Consider the following 25,664-nt stretch of genomic DNA (forward strand, 5'->3'; position numbering starts at 1 on the left):
GTGATCATTTTGTAGTGTATATAAATATCAAATCATTGTACAACTGAAGCAAATATATTAGACATCAATTATACCTCAATAAAAATTTTTAAAAGTTAAAGAACAAGATCAGTGGGATTGTGTATAAGAGCATTTACATGTGACCTAGCCAGCATGGCTGACACGGAGTAGCTGGTTCTTTCACATGGTATTTTAGGGTTTTACAAAAAGGGTTCCAGAAGCACAAGGCAGAAGTTAATGATTATTTTTGACTTCTGCTATACTATATTAGTTGAAGCAGTTACAAATTCCCCCAAACCCAAGGTTAGGAGTTATAGACTTCACCTCCCAGCAGGAGTGGGGTCAAAGAATTTATAACCATCTTTTTAAAATCATCAGAGTAACAGACTAGTACTCCTTCTGAGAATGACAGGGGGAAAAAAAACAACAACATTAATTTTTTTAAGAAAAAGCAGCAGCTCTCAAAGAATTGCTGATGTAAACAATATTTAAAAGAGTAAGATCCCAGAGAAAAGAGATGATGTGCTAACATCTGCCTACCACTGTTTTCCCTGAGGGCATTTGTTGATGATTAGAATAGGAAGCCAAGAATCCACTGAGAGGACCAGGAAATATAGCTTCTGTTAAGAAATAAAGAGGAGGGGCACCTGGGTGGCTCAGTGGGTTAAGCCACTGCCTTCGGCTCAGGTCATGATCTCGAGGTCCCGGGATCGAGTCCCGCATTGGGCTGTCTGCTCAGCAGGGAGCCTGCTTCCTCCTCTCTCTCTCTCTGCCTCTCTGCCTACTTGTGATCTCTGTCTGTCAAATAAATAAATAAAACCTTTAAAAAAAAAAAAAAGAAAGAAAGAGGAGCCAGTGGAAAATTTGGCAATCTCACAGGGAAACAAAGTAAAAAACTAAAATTTGAAGTTGCCCTGTCAGGCTAAATTTGTTGGGGGCGGGGGGGTTGCAGATCCTACTGAGAAAAGGATTCTAGGGAAGTAAACCTAACTCTCTATTTTCCCTGGAAAATGTTTGGTCATTTTACAGAAAAGGAGGGTAAGATTCAAGTGTCAAACCAGAGTTTTCCACTCTCTCTTAGTGCTGGGAAGACCAAAAAAATAAAAGTGGGGGATGCTTGGTGGCTCAGTCATTTAGTGTCTGCCTTTGGCTCAGGTCATGATCTTGGGGTCCTGGGATTGGCCCCACATCAGGATCCCTGCTCAGCGGGGTGTCTGCTTCTCCCTCTGCATCTGCCCCTCCCCCCACTCATGAACGCACGCACACTCTCTCTCTGTCTCAAATAAATAAAATCTCTTTAAAAAAATAAAAGTAAAAATAAATAAAATAAAAGTGGGCCCCACTTTTGGGATGGGACCTTAAGCACATCAGAATATTAGTTGGAAAACTCTGGGGATGACACTCCAGGAATATGGACATCATAAATGTATGTAGAATTCTGGAGAATTATAATCCAACTTCAAGTCTGTTCAATGACTGTTTAAATTAAATTTATCTGCTACCATCTTGCCAGTTTATCAGGGGATAAGATAAGTTCTTTGTGGAAGAATATAACATTAAGAGCCTCTAGTAATTAACATAAACAATGTATGGCCATCAGCCAAATATTACCAGGTATGACAAGAAACAGAGCCAAGAGAAAAAGTAACAGTAGAAAGTGACCTGCAAATGATCCATTTTTCAGTGTTATTAGAAATGGACTTTAACATAGCTATGATTAATATGCTCAAGAATATCGGTGTCAAGATGAAGAATTTCACTAGATATATACCACTTTTTGTTTTATTTTATTTTATTACTTGACACAGAGAGAGAGACCACAAGTAGGCAGAGAGGCAGTCAGAGAGAGGAGGAAACAAGCTCCCTGCCGAACAGAGAGCCTGACGTGGGGCTTGATCCCAGGACTCTGAGACCATGGCCTGAGCTGAAGGCAGAGGCTTAAAACTCTGAGCTACCCGGGCACCCCTATACCACTTATCTTTAAAAAGAAATTGAAATTATAGAATTAAATTATAGTAACTAAAAAGAACTCAATATGTCAGAATACTAACAGATCAGGCATAGAAGAAAAGTTGAGTAGTTAATTAGGAAACCAACTGGTAGAAAACATCCAGGCTGAAGCTCAGAGAGTTGAAAAGACAGCAAATAAAAGAGACCACAGAGATATGCGCATGTGGTAAAAATAGATAAATAAATAAAAATAAAATAAAAGAGAAATAGAAGAAAAAATATTTGAAGGAATAATATGAAACATTTTTAAAGACTGATTAAAGATGTTGGTCATAAGAAGCCTTATAACCCCCAAAGAGGATACAAAGGGATAAACAAACAAACAAAAAAACCAAAGAGAAAAACCTGCCACCTAAGCTCAGGGTAATAAAGTTTCTGAAAAAAACAAAAAGGAAATGTAAAAATCAGCCAGAGAGTTTAAAATATATATATAAATGTTATCCTTAAATAGTATTGCTAAAACTGACAGGTTACTTCTTATAACAGAAATAATGGAAGTCAGAGGATAGTGGTAACATGTCTTTAAGTACTAAAAGAAAAAGGCAAACAAAATTTTATATTTGGTAAGAATATTCTTCAAAACTGAAGGTCAAATGAAGATGTTTCTGGACAAACAAAAGTTGAGTGAATTCATCACTAGGAGGGCTTAAACTAGAAAAAATACCAAAGGTCAGATGAAAACTGATCCCAGGAGACAGGGAAATGTAGAAAGGAATGAAGAGCAAGGTATATTTTAGTTAAGTTCTAGGTGGGTAAATATAAATGAATATTGAACACAAAATCGAGACATGCCTTTGGGGGGCATGGTACAAAATACATGGAATTAAAATACATTATAACAATAACAGAAAAGTCAAAGTAAGTAAATGGGATTGAAGTATTCTAAAGTCCCTGCATTATTTGTAAGTGCTCAAAGCACTTACGTTAAGTTCTAATAAATCAAGGCTGTATGTTTAAAGTTTTTGCCTTCAGTTTATTTGTCAGAGAGAGAGAGCAAGAGAGAACACAGGAGGGGAACAGCAGGCAGAGGGAGAAGCAAGTTTCCCACCAAGTGGGGAACCCAATGTGGGACTGGATTCCAGTCCTGAGCTGAAGGCAGATGCTTAACTGACTGAGTCACCCAGATGTCCCAAGGCTGTAGGTTAGTAAAACAAGATTGTAGAGAAGGAAGACAAAGGATAGAAATATTAGATTTATCTAAAATAAGTCAAGAGTAGGGAGGGAAAAGAAAATAAACAAGCAAGACAAACAGAAAATAAGCTATAAACCCCAAAATAAATAGATACGGACCCAAGTTCTTTAAATGCACCAATTTAAAAACTAAAATTGTCAGACTTGATAAAACATAATATAACCCAACTATACACTACTTTAGACCTTAAATTTAAAAAAAACATGGATATTTTAATGAGGTTGATGGAAACAGCTATCCCACGCAAATCAGGTGAAATAATAGCCTGAAAGGAGTTAGAGAAACTTTGCTTTGCAAGGTGAGTCACCCTTTCACTTTCGAGATCACATGATGATAAGGCCCAGAGTGGCAGTCAGTCATCTAAGATAAGGACTCTCTAGGATTCGGATTCCCAGTTCTGTCATTTCATACAACATTATAAAATGGAAATTGTTGTACTTTCCATCATTTCTCATTGATTCCTAAGTCAGAGTGCCATGTTAATCTGAGCGGAGTCCATTCATGATGAGCTGTGTTTGGGGAGAACAGCGCCCTAGGAATATATTTCTGAAATGGTTTACTCTGGAAGCTGTGAGGGACTTTCGATTTGTGTAGTATGATTTGTAATGTCTGCTGCCCAGCTCAGACGATGGATGTGTGGGGAGTGAGAGATCCCTTCACATGCTTCATTGTATTTTTTTTTTTCCTCATTCCCTTTTCACTCTCTTCTCCCCTTTCCCATCAAAGATTTATGACTGGGGAAAAGATAAAAAGAAAAACAAATGCAAACTCTAAGCCAACAGAGTCTTCTTGACTATATTTCAGCTTTCCTAAAAAATTGCCTGGTCAAGTTCACCTGGCTCAGTCAACAAATAAGATGGAAAATTTTAACCCGTTGTTCACCAAGCATCACATTGGGAGTAAATGGTATTTACCTGTCTAACATTATCATGTAGTAAAATTAGCTATCAATTATTGTACAAAATGAAATTGTCCAGAGATTGTAGCAGGTGCTACATTCCCTGACAGTGGCCAACAGCCCCTGGTTTGCTCCAGCTTCTGAGTTAATCAGAAGTAGGACAGGAAGTATATACTAGGAACTAGGTTACATGGTCAACTAGTATTTGGTTATGTGGTCAACTAGACTCTCTGGCTGTCATAGCAGAGATAGCCCAAGATGACTTTAAAGACTCTGAGTTATAACATTGCCCCCTACCAAGACTGTAGATTTAGGCAATTAGTCTATTTGGGCTCCTATAACAAAACACCATAGACTGAGTGGCTTAGAGACCAGAAAAAATTGTATCTCACAATCCTAGAAGCTGGGAAGTCCAAGACCCAGTCACGGGCAGATTTAGTGTCTGGTGAGGGCTGCTTGCTGATTCCCAGATGGCCATGTTTTCACTGGGTCCTTACGTGACAGAAAGAGTAAGGGAGCTCTCTGGGGTCTTCCTCATAAGAGTACTAATCTCATTCATGAAGATTCTACTGCCAAAAACCTAATCACCTCCCAAAGGCCCTGTCTCCAAATACTGTCACATTGGGTGTTAGGATTTAACACGTGAATTTTAGAGGGTTACAAACATTGGGTTTGCAGCAGGCACCTACAATTATGCCTCTTTACATAGTCTTCCCCTCTAATATAAGAGTTAACATTTATTAAACACGTATTATGTGACCAACACCTTAAATGTGTTATCTCATTTAGTTTTCATAACAACCATGAGTTAAGTATCGTAATTATTACCACTTTACAGATGAGGACAATAATTTTTAAAGGGATTAAGGAGTACAAAATCCAATCACCTAGCAAGGGACAGAGATGGCGTTTGAATCTGGACAATCTGGTTCTAGCACTCATACAATTAAACAGTTGGTTTGACTGCTTAGCATCCCACCTGCCCTGGGGTCAGAACTCTGGCTTGGAGATTCTCTGTCTGGGCCCCTAAGAGCCTGCTGAGCTCCTCCTTCTTAGAATCCCAGCCTGAGATGGAGTCGTTCCACATTCAGTACCATCTCAAGAACCAGGAAAGAATTTGGCCTTTACTGGTAGTTACAACTTCAACTCTGGCGTCCCTCAAACAGTTCCCTAGCTACTTCTAAGCTCATAACACCCTTGAACACTGTGTTTCAAACTGTACAACTACTTGTGTGGGTACAGGTATCAAAACTTAGTGTATTAGTCACAGTTCTCCAGAGAAACAGAAATCACAGGAGATCAAACAAGGTTTAACCATATATCAGACAAGTTGACACATAAAACTGACCACAGCAGTTGACCCGCCTCTCCTGTCTGTCAGGTCCTGGTGATTTTGCTAACCTCAACAGTCCCAGAATGCCTTGCTCCTGATTATGCATCCCCATCACAATGTACAGAGCATGGAGACTGTTTCACTGGAATATATACTCGTATCATAGTAAAAGCCTAATAAGGTGTTCCCAAGGGGATCAGCTGGTCAGACCCATATTTTCAGGCCTCCCTCTGCGGCCAGGTAGAATTATGAACTGTTGCTGTTATCTCTGGTTTTCAGTTAGTTATCTTTTGTCATTCTAAAGCACTTAAACAATTTAGAGACTTCATTTCCTTTTTTTTTTTCCCTCTTGATAATGTTTTATCCCTCCCATTATTATTATTATTACTAGTGTTAAATAAAACTCTGCAGACTTAGGAGGAAAGGCGACTTGAAATTGAAACCCTACAAAACAGAGGAAATGAGAAGCAAAGTTTTCCCTCAGTGACCCTTTTTTCATTCCCTATGCATTAAACAACATGCATTAAGCTTAATAACTTTATGCTAATGTTCAAAAGGGACAGTGGGAGTCTTGGAAGTGACACCGTGAATATTGAAGTCCAAAGGGTAAAGAGAATGTGATTTCCTTCTCACAGCTGATGAGGGAGCAGCCTCATAAAAAGAGAATGAGGGTGTTAGCCTAGATGCCACCAGAGTCCCTTACAGTTATAAAACTCTAAGTGGTCAGTGGGGATAGCCCAAATGCGATGGGTTAAAGGGTGAAGGTAATCATTAAGCACCATACTTGGCCCTAATAATTTATCTACCTCTTATTGATTTAAATGAATATATTGCTGTTAATATCCCAGAAATAATTTTCAGAGGGTTCCTTGATACTCTTACAGATTTCAGTCCCATGGGAAGACTATGGATTATTTTCTGGCCAGTTACCCATAAAAGTGAGAGCCAAGATTCGTTGAGACTTTCAAGGTTGTAAACCTTGGAAATTAGCGCTGGCTACTTAACAAAAGAGGATTTATTGAAGGAGGGGGCAAGTTCACAAAATCAGTGGAAGGCTGGAGGACATAGGTTGGGAAATGGAGCAGAATGAAGGGGCTCCAGGGGCTGGAGATAAGGCTTTGCATCTTAGAGCAGGAAACGTCATCACGCCACTTCTAATGCTGTGATGAACACAGCCTCTCAGAACACCCTTGTGACTGTCCCGTGACTGTCTCCTCGCTGTAGCAGGAGACCTGAAAGGAATGACAGGATCTCCTAGGCTTCTGTAGAGGGAGGTAGGTGAGAACGGTCCTCCCATTAAACTGACATTCAAAGAGGAGTCCCATCAAAAAAGAAACTGGGGAGGAACATGATTGCAGCTGGCCAAAGGGCGGGGGGTGGGGGGGGGAGTGAGTGTTTGCTACAACAGTCCATTACCTCATGTCACTCTATGGTGACATGGTGCATATGGTATATGCAAAATAGAGCGAGATGTAGGATCAGGCAGATTTCGGTAAAGGCGTGGCCCTGCCACTCTCTGGCTGTGTGGTCTGGCAGGTGCTTTTTCAGTTCTTGGAATCTCCCTGCTATTGTTGTCATGGGACTGAGAGCCTAATCCATGCAGACTGTGGCACACAGTAGGCTTTATGGTATTACTTTTCTTCATGGAAGACATGTTTGTCATGTTGAATCTTAAATGGCTTCTAGCCTAGCAAGACATTTCCAAAAGCCTTTGACAAAGAGTCTTTGAAATGAAGAAATGGTGCAAAATGTAGCAATTAGTAACCTGCAGCTGGAGCTGGGTTCCCCAAACAGGAAACCTGTAGCAGGATCTGGGAGCAAAGGCACCTTTTCTCAGCAGTTGTACTAAATGAGGAAGCATCCTTTGCCTCGGTAATTGGATGTCTCTCCCCTAGATTGAGAAATTAGATCTCTTTTATTGCCCAGTGTTTTACTTTCCCACTTAGGATGCTGAGATGTCTCTGAATTTTGCAAGTACGTTTCCTTAGAATTAATACTATCATCATAGAGGACCAAGTGTCTTAATTTCTTTTCATGCTAAGTTAGCAGGAAAGATCAAAGCCCTTTCGTCTTATGACTGAACTGTTCAAGCATCTAAAAATGCCTTTAGGACTTCAGAGAGTAGCCACCACAGGGCATGGCACTTACATTCTTTTATAGACTTACAGGTCTGTGAACCTTTTTTTTTTTTCTCAAACTAATATAACTAGCTACTGCATCATATGGCATATCAAACAAAGACATTTGCTTTCATGAACCATACTTCCTGAATTAAAAGTGCTCAGCCCACTACACAAGTTTTGTTTTGTTTTTTTTCTTAGCAGAAAGATGCTTTTGACCTACTTTTTTTTTTTAATTTTAGGGTCTTTTAAAAATGATATAGTATTAGATATATAAATATATCAAATTAACATGTTATACACCTTAAATTTATATGTCAAATATATTTCAATTAGAAAAAATAAAACATAAAACCAATCCCCAAAAATATTAATTTCAATTAAACAAAAATGACACTGACATTTCTAAACTGGACTTAAGGGTCTATTGTAAAACTTTTGATATTTCCTGGTGATCTGAGCCAATTGTATCAAATTCTCGAGGACCCATCATCCTCCAAACCTAAGCATGTAAAACATTCGATTATTAAGAGAACATCCCTGACTTTAGGTAAGCGAAAAAAACGAATGTTTGAGCAGGAAAAAAAAAAATCACTTCATGGATATTTTCACTACTAGAATAATATAAAGGTTCGATTGTGAGCATGGTGCTTGTAACAGAGAAAAACTCAAAACCCAAAAACTCACTAAATGTCCAGCTCCAGAGGACTGAGTAGATAAGATGTGGTCTGCCCTTATAAAAGGAAACCTAACAATAGGCACTAAAATGAGGCAAAACACATATTTAGAGACATGGATAGATGCTTGTAATATACCATTGGTTAACTAAGATTTAAATGAACATGTGCAGTATGATCTCGATTCTGTACATATGTGTGGACACAGACAGAACGAACCGTAAGATGACAGAGCAGGTGCCATTGTTGTTGTTGTTGTTTTTCCTAGGTGTTGAGGTTATAGTTGGTTTTATTTTCTTCCTTTTGTATAGCTGTATTTTCTGAATTTACAGCAAAGGAAACATTAAATCAATAAATTATTTTACATAGAAATAAGGCATGATTGATATTACTTTATTTTCATCTGAAGCTTATTCGTTACTCGTGCTCAACAAAATATCAAGGTCATGGAGCAAACGGGGGAGTATGAGACTTAATACGTCTTGAATGTGTTCTTTCCTCCCAGTTAAAATTCTTTGTTTATCTTCAATATTAAAATTTGGCTAGGTAGGGGCGCCTGGGTGGTTCAGTGGGTTAAAGCCTCTGCCTTTGGCTCAGGTCATGATCCTAGGGTTCTGGGATCGAGCCCCGCATCGGAATCTCTGCTTAGCAGGGAGCCTGCTTCCTCCTCTCTCTCTCTCTTTTTCTCTCTCTGCCTACTTATGATCTCTGCCTGTCAAATAAATAAATAAAATCTTAAAAAAAAAAAAAAAAAACCTTTTAAAAAAATTTGGCGAGGTGGTTCTGACACACTTGTAAGTATTTTCTTTTCTGTGCTAAGCCTCAGTTATGTCCTGAATCCAGGTGCCTAATGAATGCTCAAATATTTGAGCATCACCCCTGCAGTTAGTAGTCAATAACCCAAAACAGCAATTTAGTGGGAAATAAATACATTCCCAATATATTTTCAGTATCTATAATACAGATTGAATTTTCCCAATCTCCCAAAGGCTAGTTAGTATTTGTTCTAGCTCTGAGATAAAGTAGTCTCTTTCTCTCACAGTTCCTGCACTGGTGATTTGTCCCTGGCGAGAGCACAGACGCCTTTGATGGACACTGTTCTACTGAAGTCTATCATGGTGATGGAGTGAATGGGCTCTGGAACCAGAATGCCTGGGTCTGGACTTTGGTTCCAACACCAACTAACATGCAGAATGGCTTTAGGCAAGTCATTTAATCTCTGTTTCCGTTTCTTTAGCTATAAGAGGGAAAAATATTGGTGCTTTCCCACTGGGGTTGTTGCAAAGATTGACTGAATTAATATAGAAAGAGCTCAAAACAGTGAGTGGTACGTGGTCGGTGCTTTACAAAGCCAAAAGCAGGCTGGCCATTCTGTTTGTCCTCCCTATTCCTTCCCAAGCCCATTCTCACACTTCTCGGCCTTGCTCTGGGCTCAGCGTGGCTGACCACTCTAGACAACGTTCATCAGACTCTCCCCTCTTCCTTCTGGTTGGGTGTGCCAGGGGCCTGGAGAGCAGCAGGAGACAGAGCCTGGAGGATTATTCCTCCCTGACTCTGCCCCTGTCTTGAGGGTTCTGACACTGAGGTTGCTGGATTCCTCCAGGGCCACAGTCTGAATGGCTACAGTTCCTCACAGCAGCCCCTCCCCTAGGGCTCCTGTTTTTAATTTCTCTAACGCCATTCCCTTCTTTTGCTTCCTCAGCCTACGAGTAGTAACAGCTCCCACTACTGCTAATTCCTATGAGGTACACCATGCTTTGTGGGTTCCCTCAAGCCCCCTGTCCACACCTCTATGTCTGGACTCTTCCTTAAATTCTTTTTAGTTACTCCCCTTTGAATGAGCCAAGGGCTTCCTGCTGGGACCCTGACTGACACAAGTGACCACCATTACTGTATGTGGCCTTTTGTTCGTAGCAGTATTGCCGTCAGAAGAGACTGGCAAGCACAAAGGTGATCATTTCATTGAGCATGCAAGACACCACACAACTCTCAGACTCTTCTGAATTATGAATGCCTGGAGTTTGTTAAACCATCTGAAAACCACCCAGGTGAAATCTGAAGGATGGAATTTTTGAGTTGCCATTTTTTTGTGCAGCAGGGTATCTGCTGCTTAGAAATCACACTGAGTTTTGGATGCTTTTAAGATTCTTGTCTACTTATATGCTTTCTTTGTCCAAAGAGTGCAAGGAAAATGCCTGGTTGTGATTTCTATCAAATTGATATCAGGCTATATGAGTTGATTAGCTATTCATCCATTTGTTTATTCATCAAATGTAAATTGAGGCCGCGCTCTGTGCCTGAGGAAGACTGCTGGAGGAAAACGTTGCAAACAGAAAACAGAGGCACTCTCAGTCCTCATGACTTCACATTTCTAATTTGGGAAAAGAAAATTTAATTCTGTAATTACAAGCACATACAAAATGTAAAATTATATCTGTGACAAGTATTCTGAAGGGAGGTGCATGATGCCATGAGAGTCTCAATAGGGAGATTTGACCTAGTCAGGAGACCGGAGAAAGCATCCCTAAGATGTGACATGAGCTGAGACCTGAAGAATAAAATAGAGTTGATAATAAAGAGGATTTCAGAAAGAGGAAAGGGTATATGCCAAGGCCCTGTGGTGGGTGGGGGCCATGGTGAGATCTGGAGGAAAAAGTGAGGCTAGAGCACAGAAAGGAAGGGGGAGAAGTGACGTATGATGAGTCTGGGAGGAAGCTGAAGGCTAAACAGGTGGGGATGTTAGTGATCCCCAATGTTGAGTAGTTGGTTTTATCCCTAAGGCAATGGGAGACCATTAGAGGGTTTAAGCAGGGTGATTCGGTGATTCAGTGATTCGGTGATTCGGTGATCTGATTTGGCTTTAGTTTTTCAAAGATCATTTTGTCTCTATGGAAGTTGTTCTTCTAAACTCCTGGATTCTAGACCAAAAAAAAAAAAAAAGTTGAAATAAGCATAGAGAATATTCACTACTTTCTTTGCAGGTGATTAAATTGGAACTGAATTAATTCATCCTAATCAAAAGGATTCTTCTCAAGGCCTCAGCAGTGACAGGTAATTTCAAGATGTGATCGTTATACGTGTCTGTTTCTAATCAATCCCTGGTACTACATTTCAGCAAGTCAACACTGCTACATATTTTTGTAACTTTCTGGTAATTTTCATGTCACAGCTGTCACTGGGCTCCCTGCTGGACCCAAGTACACATAACTAATTAATCAATCAATCAGGAAGGAGAGAAAGTCATTCCTTGATGCTACAATGAGAATCTCTGCTTGCTAAACTCAATGACTACTTTGGGGTGGAATGAAAAAGGAGGCCCTCTTCACAGGAAGCAGAGTTTGCAGATTTAAAGATAGTTCCTAAATCTAATGGACTTTGTAATTTCGCATGTGCACACCGCTATTGCCCAGGTGTTTGTTCCACATTATCAAGGGAAGTGAATCTATGGCTAGAACCCCCGCTGCTCCCACTTGTCGAAAATGCAGAGGGATGTGGAAGGCAGGGAGAGGCAGCTGCAGAAAGAGGAGAGAGTGCCTGGGTTTGGAGTCAGGAGATCTGGCTTCTGATTCTAATCCACTCTGTGTGTGAACTTGGGCAAGGGGCTCTCTCTTCATCATCTCTGTAGATTAGGTTTATTGAAAGGAGAGGGAAGGAGTCCATGGAGGGAAGCCAGTCAGCAACACAGGCAGACACAGGATGCATCCAGACTGGTGACATCCCTTGTATCTTTAGTTCTAGATGATCTCAGATGACTCACAACTAACCATGTTCATTAAACCCAGCTGCTTTATCATTCCAGTTCCCAGGAGGAATAGCAAAGAAAGTTGATCTGACAGGCTCTAAGTGTTAGGTTAGAGCTGATTCTTCTGCTGGAAGAGACAGATCCTAAATGTCTGCAGTGCTATCCAGTGTAGCTGTATTTCTCATTCCTGTAACATCCTGTGCACATGAGAAGTGGCCATCCTCCCTTTTTAGTCATGCACCCCAGAGCCCATGATATTCACGTTTGCCACAGCAAAATAAGGGTAGAAGGAGGAAGCACATTTGCTTTCCATTGTTTCTGGCGATTATAATGAATTAAAGTGGAGCACATCACTTCCACTCACTACCCATGTGGTAGAACTTGCCATACGGCCCCAGCTTTTCCAAGGGAAACTGAGAAAGGCAGAACCCATGGAATACAAATGGGCACTATTAGATGACAGCCACAACCAACTGGTGGGGAAATACCTGGATACCTGCTGGGAGGGGTTCTGAGATCTGGTCCAAAGTCAGCAGGGAAAAAAAAAAAAGACACTCACAGGTATGTTAGTCCATTGTCTGGCAACACTTTTCGTCCTTAGCCAGAGTACCCTTTCCCTCTCTCCCTCTTCCTTAGCCAGAGTACCCTTTCTCCAAGTACCTTTGAGAAATGAAATTAATCAGGAAAAGACTATTTGATTGTTATAGATTTATAGAAAGAGAAATTAGAAAGTCCTCAGAATGTTTCAACCAGGCTATGAAAAATCTAGTCACTGAGTAACTACTTGAGAGTTAGATGGGATTTTTACCCTGGGATCAACAGATACTAGCAAGTCGAGTGTGGGGTTTCCAGGGGATCGAATAGCTATTTAGATTGTGAAAGTTTGTAAAAATGTAAAGTTCCTGGCTACTATCATCACATATGGGGCTAAAAGTATCCATAACCCAAAGTAAATAATGGAGAAGAAAGCAAACAGCTTCCCTGAGATCAGTATTTTTTTTTTTTTTTTTTAATTTATTTATTTGACATAGAGAGATCACAAGTAGGCAGAGAGGCAGTCAGAGAGAGAGGAGGAAGCAGGCTCCCCGCTAGCAGAGATCCCAAATGCAGGGCTCAATCCCAGGACCTTGAGATCATGACCTGAGCAGAAAGGAGAGGCTCTAACCCACTGAGCCACCCAGGCGCCCTAGATCAGTATTCTTAGTCCTGCTCACTAACTTCCTGGATGCAGCCCCCTTCCCCACCCCCTCCCTAGCTCTTTGATTTACTGCATGTCTAGATCTGTGGCACCAATGACGTTTCACGTAAATACCTGGCTTGCCAATCCCCGGACGCTCTCAGTGTGTCCCCTTGTTTCTTCCATCTGATATGATCCTCAGGAGAGGAAATCTTCTAGCTCTGACGTTGGGAGTCTGTCCATGGGTGCATTTTGGTTCTCCCCCACTGTACATACACACTTTGCACCAGCACTTAGAGTCTCAGAGGTTTAGCACCCATTTCACAGGGTGAAATCAGAGGGCATGCAAACTGTGATTTCACATAAACCAAACCAAGACAAAAATGGAGAAAGAAAAGGGAAGATTACAAAGAAACCTCCTGAGAAACAATAATTCCTACCATTTATAGTTGTTAAAATATGTGCAGAAGCCCTACACCAAGCACTTTCCACATCTGAGCACACCTACCCGGTGAAGGAGCTACAACTGTGCGTGGAGACACCAGAGAGACGGAGGAAGCAGCAGCCGCGTGGTGATGCCAGGATTTGAACCCGGATGGCTCTGACGCCACAGCCCGGGTGTACTACCTTTTAAACCCTCAGCAGTACTTTCCCTAAAAGTGCTGAGGGCAGATGACAGAAAATCTCACAGAGCAAGCGACTGAAGACGAAAATGAATGGGGGGCGGGGGGCGGGGGGGGACCGTGGCTCCCAGACTGGGGTAAGGGCTGACAAGGAAAAAAAGAAAACCTTCCCTGCGGCCTGGGGGAGTGGAAGAAATGGAAAAGTCCTCTCGGCCAGGAGGCCTTTGAATGACGGATTTCTCCTCAAATCTGAAGGGCGATGGCGGGATGGATTTGAGACTGTCGGGAAACGTGCACGGTGAGAAGGAAAATCATCAGATGGGCTTAGAGTTTTGAAAAACAGAGCAGAAGCCCTTGCTGGAGTAAGCGGTCAGGGACGGGGAGGGCAGGGCTGGGTGTGGGGGGAGGGGAGTGGTGGGGGGAGGCGGGGACATGGTAGGGGGCTGGAGGTGGGAACTGCAGCCCGTGGCAATAGAAAAAGAGTTTGTGTCCTGAGTAATATATAGAATTGTTGCATCACCCCGGAAGCTAATATATGACTATAGCACTTCATGCTAACTATACTGGAATTAAAATTAAAAATATAAGTAAATAAATAGGTAAATAGATTTAGATTTTGTGACAGGTAAAATGCTGAAGACAGACAATGGTGGAGGAAAGAAGGCCTAGGTATTGAGTTTTCTAGTCTCTTCTCTTAAGATGTCTCTGAACACATTTTTGACCTAAAAATTTCAGAACCTGTCTCCACACATGCCCACTGCAAACAGCTTCTGGGTCCTGAAGAACTAGATCCTGGCACCCAGCACCGTTTCAGGGGAGTTCCCTTCTGAATTCAGAGGTTCAACATCCTTTCAGAAGAATTAGCCATGCTTTTAATTGCCTCAGACAACTTCAGACAATGACAGAAAAATATAGGCAGCTTATCAGAAAGAAAAGCTCCTTCTGGAAATCACAGGAATTTTTTTTTTTTCCCCTCACTGTAAGTTCCTTATCTCAAGAGGAAAGAAAAAGCTGAATGAAGTGAGTTGAAAAGGGAAAGGAAAAGCAGCTCTTCTGTAACATGGGGACTATGACAGTGTTTCTAGCCAATGAAAAATGATATATATATGCCAGGCTTGTGCAATGCTAAGCCCAAGTGGTTGCAAATTAATTGAAAAATATCCTGGATGGCCTGAGTTACAGAGAGCGCGTTAGGTCTCTTCAGAACAAAGGCGGGGAGAGTGCTTTTGTTTGGTTGCCGGTACAGGTGACCTTGCGAAAAGCACACTATAAATTGCCGTAATTGTGGGATGATAAGCCGCGTTGATAGATTTCTGTCACTCTCCCTCAGTAAAAAATGGGCTCACCTTCCTGAAGTCTGCAGAGGCATATACATCAAAAAGCACATCGTTGCTCTGGAGTGAAGACAGGTTTCTCTCACATTTACAAACATCCAGGAGAGGGATCCATCCACATTTCACCCATTCCATCATTTTCTGATCTTTTTTTCTTGAAGTTTTACTCTCCTACTCTTTTCTCTCTAGACGTGTTGTGGCTCTGGACAGTGATTTCTGGGTATGATTAGGACACTGTGAGGTGGGAAAATAACCCAACAAGGTGCTTTTTTTCACCTTCTTTGTTTGTTCAGAGCAGATAGGCACAGGGACAGAGAAAGGGAGGGTAGCATAGGTGCTACCTTTCCAGGAACAAGCTGGGAGACTAAAAAGTTCTGCCCATGAAATCTGCTGCCCCAACATAAAGCAAGGTTTCAGGGCGGAGCCAGCCCTAGATCCTGCCATCAATAGAAACAATAGTACATATTCTGTGTTCTCTTAAGGGAACCCTTTTGTTTTCTCTTTTTCCCCTAGTAAACGGCATGCTGCAAGCGAAGCAATCTTTCTGCCCCTTCCTTGAGCTCGTGAGAAGGAAACTCAACAACACAGGAGCTCGTCTATTTGAAAACTAAGGGTTCTGATCTGTGGGAACACGCTGACATAGGATTCCCAGGAAATGAGCCTGTGGCCCTAGTGTAGGAGTCACAAGAGTGGATTTTGGAGTCAGGCAAACTAACCTGGACGTGCATCCCAGCTCAACGGTGTGATCTGAAACCCTATAACTTGACTTTAGACCTCAGTTTCCGTGGGTGCCAAATGCCAACGCCAGTACCCGGCTGACAAGGTTAAAATGAGGATTAGAGGTGATATGGGGAAAGCCCTTAGCACCGTGCCTCGTGCACAGTAAGCTCCCAACAATGGGAATTTCATTTGCAATGGAAGGCTTCTGTATACAGATGTGTTTCTAGCAGAACGAATGATGGCACCTGAAAAAAGCAGTGTGGGAGAATGGAAAAGGCTCCCCACTAGCTATGTGGCTTCTAGAAAGTGGCCTGATCTTCCTGGGTCTCCTTTTTCTCATCTGTAGAAAGGAGATGATATCTTCTTTTTGGGAACATTGTAAAGAGTCAATGGTGCTTATAGAAATAAACAAGTTATAAACAAATAAAAAAGCATAATGCTCTTTTTTTTGACCTGAAGCACAGTAACAATAAAAAAGCCTATAAATAGTGTCGTATCCCTGTCTCTCAACATTAACACTCTAAATTGCATCTACGATGTTTTCTAAAATGTGAAGCTAAAATTTACTTTGTGCATTGCAGTGTATTAGTCAAAGTCGTCCAGTGAGGCAGAATCAACAGGATGCTTATGTAGAGAAAAAAGAAACTTATTTTAAGGAACTGCCTGGTGCAATTATGGAGGGCTGCAAGTCCAAAATCTGTAAGTCAGTAGGCTGGAGACCCAGGAAGAGCTCATGTTAGAGTTCAAGTCTGAAAGCTCTCTGCTGCACAATTTCCTCTTGCTTCGGGGAGGTCAGTCTTTTGCCTAGGCAGGCCTTCAACTGATTGGATGAGGCCCATCTGCATTTTAAAGGACAATCTGCTTTACTCAAAGTCTACTGATTTAGAGGTAAATCACCCCAAAAAAGCCCTCACAGAAACATCCAGCATGCTCTTTGACCAAATATTTGGGCATCATAAAATTAACCAAGTACACACATAAAATTAGTCATCAAATGCCTCTTAGTCATTTCAAAGGGACTCTCCTTGGAAAACAAAGAGAGGCAACTGGCTTGTTAAACCATATTTGAGAAATTAAAAATGGACATTCTTAGTGAGGAAATTCCCTTTTCCAAACAGCTCTGAATCCTTGGGTGTGGGCCTGGGGAGAAGATGCATGGAGTGACAAAAATTCAAGCTTTCACTTTTGTTCTTGCTCCTGCTTCTTTTGGATCAAAGATGAATGTCTCTATCGCTGAAGCCAAGTGTCCATCACTGGTTTCTCTAAAGTAGTTCATGTTTCTTACTGCCCTTCCAACATGATTCCTAAAACAAATAGTAAGTAGGTTCTAATGTTATCTGATTCTAGCTTGAAGATAAAGGGGAAGTCTAAACTTCATGTGGCATGACATATTCTTCTAAATATACAAAGTGAGACATGTGACATTTTCTGGCATATTTCGTATGCTGTCCACTGCATTTCACATGCACCAATTGCTTTGAGACTGGCTATAAACTACCTGCGTAAGTTGTTTCTAAAGGCTGTATACTGCAACACCTTTCTAAATGCTCTGCTTAATTTTTTTCCCACATTGTAATTCATTGTTGGCCTTTTCTACAGTGAATTGTTGGAATTAACCAATAAATCAGCAGGAAAAGACATGCCAATTTCCTTCCCAGTTGATAAATTACAGCGTGGGCAGGGCATAGTATGTTTTATTTTGTGTGTGTGTGTGTGTGTGTGTGTGTGTGCATGCTTTTGTGTGTGTGTTATTTTCCCCATCTAAATCTACCTTTCAAGAAATACTGAAATCTTAGAGCTTCTAAGTTGCTTGGCAATTTTAATGGGTAACATAAATACAGTATTATATTTCTATCATGTGTTATAAAAAAACTATTCTATCAGTCAATGGGTGGAAGTTATTGACAATTGGAAAATAATATTATGCCAGATTTTCTCAGATGTATTTACTATAAAATGATTTCCTTTTCATTGTTTACACTTAATTTGTGTTTGTTCATCAGGATTTCCGCTACTTCTCAGTCTTCAGTTTTCTTAACAATTAACATGTTAATTATGTGTTTAAAGAGCAATGTTTCCATGAATCCATATATCAGCAACTCCTGTAAATAAGACATGATATTCTTTCTCCCTTTAACAAAATATTGTGGTAAAGATAATAAAAGTTTCTATAAGGTGGGGATAATTTAAATTTAAAATATAAAAAATGAACCCTCTGCCCAGTGAGCTTACCAGTGAGGCACTCTGACACATAAAAATGACTATGCTGGTCAGTAGTAACTATACAAGTGGCTTAGTGTCCTCTTGGGAAGCTGCTATACCATCCATACATGGGACATGCTTCCTTCAGATTCGTCTGTTATTGTGGTGCAACAATATGGCAGGGAAGCTGAGGAAGTCCATCCAGGGCAACCTGTCCTCAGGGATGACCTCTTACAGGGTCCGGTCTATCTCTATAAGGTGGAACTTTTCATTGCTTAGCTCTGTTAGTGTATATATGCCAAATTCTTCATCAATCAAATAAGGACACAAATAGCTCCAAAGGTTTTTATGAAGATTGATTGCAAGTGATTTACACAGTCCTTAGCCTTGGGTAGGCCTTTAAGTAGACATGTGTTCTTTGTTTTGGAGAAAAAGAAGTGACAAAGGCCTGAGAAGGAACCTTGCCAACCTTGCCTGAGAAGGAAGGAGAAGAAAAAGGAAAAGTAGCCAACAGAAAGCAAGACAGTCAAGAAAGGGCAGTTAGCGTCCAGAAGAGACAAAACCATGGGAGGCAAAGGAAGTTAACGTTCATGAAAGTTTTATGACACAGTCTCTGAGAGCAAATAAAGTCTCAGACAAGATAATCTAAGCTGTTCTTTGCTAAAAATGTTTTTAAAATATTGTGGCCTGTTCTCTGTCTTTATTTGGAACCAGCATGTTAATACCAGGGCCAGATCTGTTAAATAATTCAGTCTCCTGAGAAGGAGCAAAATATATAAAAGAGACCTGACTTAAGAGAAATTCACATGGGAAAAAAAAAAATCTAGGCGTTCAATTGAATGAAAGATTCAGGTGAGGCCCCAAAACAGCATAGCTGTCAAAACAAACAACAAACAATATAAACCCCACAAAAATACTGCATGAGTTAACAGATAAAATGTATCATAAATCGGGTTAAAAGATGTAGTAATAGATCAAATATGGACCATTCTGACCCATGATGGGTTAAGCTCTTCAGAAGGACTGACCGACTAGACCGTGTTGAGATAAAAGCAATCGAAATAATGAGAATGTCAGAAAAACATACTGAGGAGAAGTTTGAGAAACAGATGCTGTTTCTTTAACCTGGGTCTCAACAAAAATCCTAGCAGAAAATGGAATCTAGCTCAGATGGTTCAAGGGCAGAGTTAAGAGGTTCATGGGGGAGGGGCTATTGCACAGGAACTGTTATTGCAAAAGGGCATCCCCACAAGCAAAAATGTAGATCTGGAAAGAAATCACTAACCTCTCTTGTCTTCTGACCTCTAAGTTGCTCTGGGTCCTTCCCACTGATCTAACCCAAATGGGAATCCACTGGTAAGAGAGCCCTACCTTGCTCTCTGTAGGATTCAGCTTCCCAGGAGCCGTACAAGGGTGTATGAGGCAGCCACTGGATCTTGGGAAGTGTGGGAGAAGGGGAAACCAACAGAAAAAAATCATTACACCCTGGAAAATAATAGACCTCAAATATTTGTAGGGCTGCCCTATGGAACAATAATTATACAATGTTAATGCTCATATTGGATCACTGTACTAAAGAACATTCCAATGAACCAGCTTGTATGACAATGAAAGTCTTGCCACATAATTTGGTGGGCTTCCTGTTCCTGTGGAATCTGATCAACAGTTAGGTGATTTTTTGTTGCAGGGATGGGGATAGTGTAGGTGAAATTTCTGTTTATGGTTTTTCAATTCCAAAGACACTAATATTCATGGGCTTTCACTATTACTATCTTTCTCCCAAAATCATACTGGTATTTCATTAAAGATTACAAACTGTTACCCTTTGTTCCCCCACTTGACTACTTTTGAAGGCATTTTTAATGGCTGAATAAGTGGGAACTAATATCTCATGTTGATCTTTTGCTAAATAGTAGATTACAATGAATTCTGTTACCCAGAAGTGAATTACTCTCCTTCTGGATTATCCGTGGTGTTTGGCTGCTTTCCTCCATTGTTTATCAGATTTAATAGACCGTTTTAAAAGTTTATTTTGGGGAGGGGGCAGGGAGAGGGTGAGGGAGAGAGAGAGAATCCCAAACAGACTCCACACCCAGCATGGAACCCTACACAGGGTTTGATCCCTCAACCCATGAGATTTTGACCTAACCCAAAACCAAGAGTCAGATGCTTAACTGATTGAGTCAGCAGGCCATTTTAAAAAGCTATTGTCATCCTCCCAGGAAAGTCCACTAATTGTATCTACCATTTCACATTTGTCAGATAAGCAAATCTGACTTCTCATTTCTCTCTCCAGAAAATGCTTTCACAAAATGCAATATTTAGAAGGACATGGCCAAAATGTCCATGTGGTTTTGTAGCAGAGGTTCTGGATCTGTCACTAAGTAACTTTCTTATTCACATCATTTGGTTCTCCAGGACTAAAATTTATCACCTATTGAATGAGAAGATTAAATTTGTCAATCTAGGAGGATAAGGTTTGAGTCTAGAATTCCAAATCTGTTTTAGAACCTGGATTTTATGGGGAGTTGTCTTTTCAACTCCTCAGTTTCATCACGTTTGACCCCTCTCGATTCAGGGGTTGCTGAAGTAAGACAATAAAATACCCCTCAGTTTATTGTTCTTGTATTATTCATGCTAACCCAGCCCTCAGGTCACAGGGTAGATAAAAGAAATTTCCCTTTTACCTCCATAAACTCAATCCGTTATTGCAAATTATCACTGAGAATTTATTTTTAATTTGCAAGCATTTGCCTTCTGAACACAAAGAAATTTATCAATGCAATATATTGCTCATGGTGTGGTATCACAGAATGGTGTGGAAAGTGTAGTGACTCTCTTCTCCCCACCTCACCCTCAACTCCAAGAAGGGCTTGACTACTCTGTAAAATACAGTTTCTGAATCTGTACCATGACTACCTCCTCGCCTTCCCAAAACTTCACCAAAAATATATTTAGATTTCCACAAAGCACATAGTAACTTCTTTTGTTGTACTGAAGGTCATTCATTTCACCATGTCTGTCTTTGACACCCAATGATATAACAAGGACAAAGCAATAAAGAGGGGCTCAGATAAGCAGTGGAGGGGGAACATTTCCATAGAGATTAGGAAGCATCAAACTATGGTCACTCTATTTTGAGATCAGAGTTAATTTAAGAAGTTTAAGCTAAGGAGCACATTGTCTCTTCTGACTTCTGCCAAATCCTGGGGGCTCTAGCCTAGGGTGACAGTCTGCCTAGCATGCTAATTTATTCCTTTTTATAATCCAGCTCTATTAAATAGTACTGTGCACATTTAGAGTTCTTGATGGCTATCAGTGAATTAATCTAATAAATCACACCTGTGAGGCTTAATTAATGTTTATAAAATTCCTCAGGATCTCGGGATGAAAGGAGATGAATGCTCAAATTGGAAAGTCTAACTATTATTATTGTGAGGTTTGGGTTTTTTTTTTTTTTCCATTGAACCCAGTCCTCAGTTATAAGGTATTGATGGTCGTGAGACTCTGAGGTTCATTAATTTCAGCTGACTCTTAGGAGGACTTTTCGAGACTTTGTAAATGATCCTGGGAACACCTCATTTCAATTTCTGTACAGTACATTATCTTTACTCATTAAAAAATTATCACAGTGATGGATTCTGCTTAATTTAAATTGACTTCTTTGTGGAGGGAAAAAGGCAATTAAAGTTAAGAATATTTAAAAGGATTCCTAGGTGGGGCAAACTATTTCGGTGGGAAAATAAAATGGCACCTTGACAATCACATAATGTGATTCTTGTTGTCTCTGGTTAGAGAAAACACATTCTCTCTGGAGATTCCTTCTGAAGCCTAATTGATGAACTTGATCTGTATGAAAAAGGTATTTTACCAACCATGTGAAAATAAATCAAAATGAATACTCACCCTTTAATAGAGGAAAGCAACAGATAATGTCTAAAATCGACAAATTAAGCAAAAACAGGTATTCTTATTTGGAGAGATGAAAAATATCTCTAATAGGATGACCAATGAATGGTCCCAGTTTGTTCAGGACTGTCCTTGCTTTAGCATCAAAAGTGCCCAGACTGTGAAACTCTTCAGTTTTGGGCAAACAGGGACAGTTGGTCACCTCAGAAAGAAAGTTTGAAAATGGTTCCCCAGAGCAGTAAACCAAGAGACTGGAATGAGGACTAGAGCTTTTATTTATAAGCTCTTTGGTATTCTTTGAGTTTTAAGTCATCTACATGTACATGTACAACTTTAAAAATTTAAAACTTAAACATAATGGTCTTTTAGTTGAGAAAGGAAGCTAACTGTATGGCCTTCACAGATGAAGGAGAAACCCCCACACTCCAGAGGGTCTTTTCTTGCTGTCTGCCATCTTTTCTGCCTTCTGTTTTCATCCTTCTTTTCTTCCCTTCATTCCTTGTTCTTCTTAAGCATCATGTTACTTCTTTTCTAGCCATTGATTATTTCGATTCAATTTATAAGGTTTTGAGTTCTTCCTGTCCGCTCAATTCTTTGTCATTTGTCAGATTCCTAATGCTTTCAGATGTTTTTCAGAAAGTAGAAGTCTTAGCATTGCTTATGTTATTTATTTATTTATTTATTAATATTTTATTTATTTACCTGACAGAGAGAGATCACAAGTAGGCAGAGAGGCAGGCAGAGAGAAGAAGAGGGGGAAGCAGGCTCCCCACTGAGCTGAGAGCCCGATGTGGGGCTCGATCCCAGGACCCTGGGATCATGACCTGAGCCGAAGGCAGAAGCTTAACCCACTGAGCCACCCAGGTGCCCTTGCTTATTTGATTTAGACAATATTTGCCAAATAATATATGGGGTGCCCAGTTAACTTCAAATTTCAGATAAAGAACAATTATTTAGTGTGACGGTAGGTTCCAAACATTGTCTTACATATTGCATAGGATATAGTGATATCAAAAGAATTTATTTGCCTGAAATAAATTTATTTGCTTGGTCTGGCAACCTTAATTTAGGCCATTTTTTCTCCTCAAATTGCATAGAGTGTAGGGAAAAAAGAGACTGAGACTGGAACTGAGAAGGGCTGGGTGTGCTATTTGGGTTTATTTAACTGACCCAGACTCTAGTTCTCACATTTGCAAAATGATGATGTAGCTCCAGATAGTCACTCATCTCTAATCCAGAAATTCACAAATTAAATTCGTCTTGTTTGAGAATGTCCTTACCATAACTAAAGACTTGTCATGAGTGTAGAGCTGTTGATCTTATCTTATCCTGTGGTTGAGAAATTGGGCCCATTTCCACCCTTGTGTCCTGTCTGTGACCAAATCCTTTGAGGTAACGGAGAGATTCCTGAGAGGCTCAGAGTGCAGGTTACACTTTATGACTGTTCTGGAATTTGGCAGCAAGAGCATCTGAACTAGATTTATGAAGTCAAGAGTATTTCCCATGGTGTCTGCTTGAGGAAGAAAGACAAATCAGGCATTACATGGCAGCTTCAGCTATCATGGTATGCTAGATTTGTCATGTTTACTTCCAGAAACATGCACCCAGCTTCCATGGCCCAACACAGGGGATTCACCTAGTGTGACTGGCTTTGGAAAGTTCAAATTTTAACAGATTGAGCAATTCCCATGCGTGCACGGACACCACCACTTCAAATTTGTAGGTTGGGGTCAATGCAATGTAGTGGAAAGTTCACAAGGTTTGAAGTCAGCCAGGCTGGGGTGAAAATCCTCGTTCCACCCTCTACCACAGGGTGACCTTCAACAAGTCACTTCCTAAGGTATAAAGCCTGGAATGGCTCAAGTACAAGGAGTGCTTACCGTGTTTTGGACTACATGCTTTATTTGCTCACTTCAATAAACCCTCACCGTGCCTCTAAAATGTAGGTGAATTATCAGTTATGATTACATTATAATTTTATCATATAATTTTATATTTTCAGTTGTAAATGAGGAAACTAATGTTGAGAGGTATAAAATCTGGTCAAGGTCACATGGAATATTGGGTTGAAGCCAGAACTTGAAATCAAGTCCCTGTGTCCAAAACTCATGTTTTTTTCCATTACATTACATTCTCTCACACCTATAAATTATCTCTTTTCCGCTAGGCTCTTCTACATCTAAACATCTATCTTCACCCGGGTTATATGAGAACTAAAGACATCATATATTAAAGCAGATAGCACATTGCCTGGCACATACTGGTACTCATTAAACTGTCATTTTCATACTCTCTTTATTTCACAATGATTTGTAATTATATTCAATGCTTCCTAAAAGAAATAGCACCTAAGATTCAAAAGATTTGGGTTTTTTTCTTACCAAATCAAATGATCTGACTACTTAAAAACACTCAAACCCAGGGAACAAACATCTCACAGGTTTGAGATGTCTGCCAAACACCTTAAAATTGTCATTGCTTTAGATGAGGGGTGGACACACCATGGCTTATGATCCAAACCTGGCCAGCCACTTGTTTTTGTAAACAAACTTTCATTGGAACAAACCCTGGCAAAGCTATTGCCTGTGATTGCTTTCCTGCTACAACAGAGCAGATATGACAAAGATCATGTGACTTATGAAGGCTGAAATATTTACTATCTGGTGCCTTACAGGAAAAGTTGCTGATCCCTGTTGTAGAGCATACCAGTTCTGCAACTGCAATAATCAGAAGGCTGGAAAGAGACTGGGCTTCAGGATCACTCAGGGAGGGAGTATCACAGAGTTAGTTCAAAGATCCGAGAGCCTGGAAGGTAAGTGTTGCCATGAATGAAGCCTATACATATAAACGGGCTAATTTCTACAAGTACACGAATGTGGTTGTGATAGATAAAATGATAAAATGAGGAAACTAATGTTGAGAGGTATAAAATCTGGTCAAGGTCACATGGAATATTGGGTTGAAGCCAGAACTTAGATCATAAATGCAACCTTTATTAAATTCATAGAGACCTTCGGTCATTCAACCAACAGATAATAAATATAATGGCTGGCATGATAGAACCCCTGGAATTACTTTTTAAAAGGGAGGCCTGATGATAGAATAGAATGTGTTTTAGCCGTCCTAAAATTTAAATGTAACAACTTTTTCAAACAAAATTAAACAAGTCCCCTTATACAATGACTGTAGGTGCTGGTTATGAGTGATTCTCAGTCATTTGATTAAGAACAAAATAGACACGAGATCCATAGTGTGCCTCCCTTCACCATTAAATACGTTGTTAGAGATATCACCTCAGTTAATGAAATAAAGTTGTTGTTTTGTTATTGTTCTTGCTATTTAATAATGATGAATTTGGGATGCCTGGGTGGTTCAAACATTTGAGTGCCTGATTCTTGGTTTTGGCTCAGGTCCTGATTGTGGGGTCATGGGGTCAAGCCCTGCATGGGACTCCGTGCTCAGCACAGTCTTCTTGACCCCCTGTCCATACCCCTACTTCTCCATGCACACGCTCTTTCTCATTCTCGCTCTAAAATAAATAATAAAATTTTTTTAAAATAATGATGAATGCAACCATTTAAATAATTCAGGCTGACCACTGCTCCTTGAGTAGAAATGAATAGGTTATATACCTCTTGTAGAACAGTGTTTTATTGTTGCTTTTGTTGTTCGTGGTATTTACCCTTGTGTGAGTTAAGATTTTTTTTTTTTCTTACTGCAAGTGACA

The sequence above is a fragment of the Mustela putorius genome, unplaced genomic scaffold (genome assembly GCF_011764305.1).
Source record: "Mustela putorius furo isolate JIRA1106 unplaced genomic scaffold, ASM1176430v1.1 tig00003859_pilon_pilon_pilon, whole genome shotgun sequence".
Lineage (NCBI taxonomy): Eukaryota > Metazoa > Chordata > Mammalia > Carnivora > Mustelidae > Mustela > Mustela putorius.